The sequence below is a fragment of the Penaeus japonicus genome, unplaced genomic scaffold, assembly GCF_977035675.1.
Source record: "Penaeus japonicus unplaced genomic scaffold, GWHDUDI00000001_assembly GWHDUDI00000006, whole genome shotgun sequence".
NCBI classification, from domain to species: domain Eukaryota; kingdom Metazoa; phylum Arthropoda; class Malacostraca; order Decapoda; family Penaeidae; genus Penaeus; species Penaeus japonicus.
The window spans coordinates 13,205,825-13,209,825 of NW_028234408.1; the positions used below are offsets into that span (position 1 = coordinate 13,205,825).

Below are 4,001 nucleotides of genomic sequence, written 5' to 3' on the forward strand. Positions count from 1 at the left end.
GCCTTTCTGATAATCATCACTACTCTAACCACCGCCTTTCTAATAATCATCGTTACTCTAACCACCGCCTTTCTGATAATCATCACTACTCTAACCACCGCCTTTCTAATAATCATCATTACCCTAACCACCGCCTTTCTGATAATCATCACTACTCTAACCACCGCCTTTCTGATAATCATCACTACTCTAACCACCGCCTTTCTGATAATCATCGTTACTCTAACCACCGCCTTTCTGATAATCATCACTACTCTAACCACCGCCTTTCTAATAATCATCGTTACTCTAACCACCGCCTTTCTGATAATCATCACTACTCTAACCACCGCCTTTCTGATAATCATCGTTACTCTAACCACCGCCTTTCTGATAATCATCACTACTCTAACCACCGCCTTTCTAATAATCATCGTTACTCTAACCACCGCCTTTCTGATAATCATCACTACTCTAACCACCGCCTTTCTGATAATCATCGTTACTCTAACCACCGCCTTTCTAATAATCATCATTACCCTAACCACCGCCTTTCTGATAATCATCACTACTCTAACCACCGCCTTTCTGATAATCATCACTACTCTAACCACCGCCTTTCTGATAATCATCACTACTCTAACCACCGCCTTTCTGATAATCATCGTTACTCTAACCACCGCCTTTCTGATAATCATCACTACTCTAACCACCGCCTTTCTAATAATCATCGTTACTCTAACCACCGCCTTTCTGATAATCATCACTACTCTAACCACCGCCTTTCTGATAATCATCGTTACTCTAACCACCGCCTTTCTGATAATCATCATTACTCTAACCACCGCCTTTCTGATAATCATCATTACCCTAACCACCGCCTTTCTGATAATCATCATTACCCTAACCACCGCCTTTCTGATAATCACCATTACTCTAGCCATCGCCTTTCTGATAATCATCATTACTATCTGCATTCAACACTGGTAGTATTATCTTCATTGACAACCTTAATCTGATATCCCATTGTAGCCATTATATCGTTATAATTAATGAATTTGCTTTTATCTGCTTATATTACGGGGAAAACTTTGACAATGGCGATGCTTTTGTTAATTGTATTGCATTAATTAAGTAGAAGGTGAATGCGTATCATTATTGCTTCAAAATTCCCTTATTTGCTTAAGGGACAGATACTGCGGATGTATTTATCATGAGCTACTGATACATGATATCGTAAAGGTGTGTAGAGTAATATTGTATGATTATTATGTTTTAAAGTTCGAGAATAAGTTTTCACTTATAAGTGTCGCATATCAGTTGGAAACACAATATATGAAAGTATTTTTTGGTGTATCTGAATCTATAATAGGAATGTTGTCAGACACACAGGGAGAGCGAGAACGAGTGAGCGAGCTAGAGAGAGAGAGAGAGAGAAATAAAACGGAGGAAAAAGATTGGAAGGATTAAAGGGAAAACAGAAATATAGATCGAGAAAGATTCCGTTTTGGGTAAGAAGTAACTGTGGAAAAAAGAGCAGACAAAAAAGAAGAAGAAGAAGAAAAAAAAAAAACTCAGATCCCCAGTGCCTCCTCATCAAGCAGGTGTCACGAAGGTGCAATTGCCAGGTTGAGACCGCGGACGCCACCAACGGCACACGGGTCGCTAAGGCCGCGGTGCCCAGCGAGAGCGTCCGGGGCTGCACACATCACCTCGCGGCTCGCTCTCCCTCAGTGTTGCTCGAACCTCGGTGCTGTGAGGGAGCGTGCTGCCCCTGCTCTCGGTCGGTGGGCCTGGCCTGTTCCCCTTCTCTCGTTTGCGTGCTGTGCTGTCTCTCTGCTTTTATCTCCTTTTCTCTCACTTTTTCTCCTGTGTCAACTTGTTGCTTTTCTTCTCTTCTTCGTCTGTTCTAGAGAACATTGTCTTCTTTCTCTTCGAGAACATTGTCTTCTTTCTAGCCCTTCTTCTTAAGTTTTCTAGAGAGATGCCGGGACTTGATATTGTGCAGCACTGACGGGAACTGTGTGATTTTTTTTTTTTTTTTTTTTTTTTTGTCTAGGAAGAGGAAATACACTGAGTGATTTTATCTCTTTACAGCGTTTTATTTTTTCGATTGGTGATTCTATTCTTCTTAAAAACACAAAATACAAAGCAAACCTCCCATCCCCCCAAAAACTACTAGTCCCTTTTCTTTAATGCAAAACTTTTGGCCAAGCAAATACCCCGACCACATCAGTTAAACAGCGATGAAAAGAACCTCAAGTGGTTCTCGAGGAGCGAGCTTTCCTGGTGGCCAACCTTAAGGTAACTACATGAAATGCGCGTTTTAAGACTAGGTGTGTATGTGTGTGTGTGTGTGTGTGAAACATGGTGTAAAGTGAAGAGAGAGAGAGAGAGAGAGCGAGAGAAAAGGAGAGAGAGAGAGAAAGAAGAAAAATGTTCCATGGTATTTCGCTTCTTTGTCCTTCTGTTTACTGTAATTTTTCTTAGCTAAACAGCAACGCGTTGATTTTGCACCCGGACTGTCAGAGTGGAGTGTCCTATGTGTGTAATTGGCTTTGTCCTCTCGTCTTTTCGTTGGGGAGAGAGAGGGAGATGAGAGAGTGTCCTATTTATCCTCAAGCACTTTTAAAAGTACGACTTTAAAAATCTCTTTTCTTTCATACTGTAACATTTTCTTTTTGTATATTCCCCTTTTCTTTTTCTCTCTGTTTTTAATGCACGAGAAAGTAGAATAACATCGTTGTGTCTCTTTTTTTTCATTTGTTTTTTGTTTTTGTTTCTTTAGTGTGACCGGCTGAAACTTGAGCTCTTAACTGTCAAAGTTGTTTATAACTTTATGACATTCTCATCAGTGACTTTACTCGTTAAAAGCATTGACGAGTTTCAAATTACCGATCCACATTTGTTTATAACGGAGGGTGCTACGTTGATATTAGCTTATGTTTTCACTTCCATCATGTAAAAAAAAAAAAAGTTATGATAAATGTTGTAACAGCTTAATGCCTTGTCTGTGATGTCCGTATTCTGCGTAACTTAAAGAGTACGAGTGTATGCGTGTGCAGTCGATATGTCATTGTAGCGTGTGTGACATATCGTCTTTTTATCTATATGCCCTTTATGAAATGGAGCGTTTGTTATACAATCACCCCGCCTTTGTCTAGGACTTTTCTTTGGCAACCGATCCATACCTGTACTTGTCACCTGCAGAAAGGCAGTGGCTGGGTTGTTATTGTTGTAACAGGTACAGACATCAGAGGCAGGCAGAGAGAGAGGGAGAGAGAGAGAGAGAGAGAGAGAGAGAGAGAGAGAGAGAGAGAGAGAGAGAGAGAGAGAGAGAGAAAGGGGGATGGAGAGAGGGAACGAGAGAGAAGGATGGATAGCGAGAGAGAGAGAAAGAGAGAGGGGAGGGCAGGGGAAGCGGTAAAGGAAATGAATAGATGGATTAAGCAAAAGAGAGAGAGAGAGAAGGAAAGAAAGAAAGATGAGAGGGAGATGGGAGAGAGAGAGAGAGAGAGAGAGAGAAAGAGATGAAGTATAGGAGAGTAGGAGGGAGAGAAGGAAAAATAGATAGACACGAGGAAATGCAAATAAATGAGTAGAGAGAAATCATTAAAGATAAAGAATTTGAAACAGATTGAGAAGAAGGGATCGAAAGAGAGTATAGGTATCCAGATTTAAAGAAAAATTAAATTTGATACACACGAAACACACAAACCAAGGGAAAAAGAAAATGAACCTTATTCAGACAAAAGCTTACCTTACAACTACAAAAGACAACCCGGAAAAATGTTCACTCAGACAGCTGCATATCATGATCAGGCTCAATAAGGAAGAGATGCTGATGAAGGGTGATTCTGCAATAACACGGCGACGCCTGTACACGACAGCTGGAGAGGATGCTGCTGCAAACTGCGTAGCACTGATCCGGCATGCTGAGAATGATGCTGGACTTTATTGTGCTGTTGCTGTTTTGCTTGTTGAGAGCTCTAAGTTTGGCTCAGGAAAAAGCCGTGTTTTTT

At 41.0% G+C, this 4,001-nt stretch overlaps 1 protein-coding gene across 1 annotated transcript in view; it reads left to right on the forward strand.

The window, feature by feature from the left end:
- The first annotated feature begins 2,007 nt into the window (after nt 1–2,007).
- The window catches only part of LOC122255032 (protein amalgam), a 98,069-nt gene continuing 96,075 nt past the window's right edge, over nt 2,008–4,001 (forward strand). The window contains exon 1 of the mRNA XM_086537677.1: nt 2,008–2,283. The gene's annotated coding sequence lies outside the window, so the exon portion shown is untranslated. The remainder of the gene's footprint in view (nt 2,284–4,001) is intronic.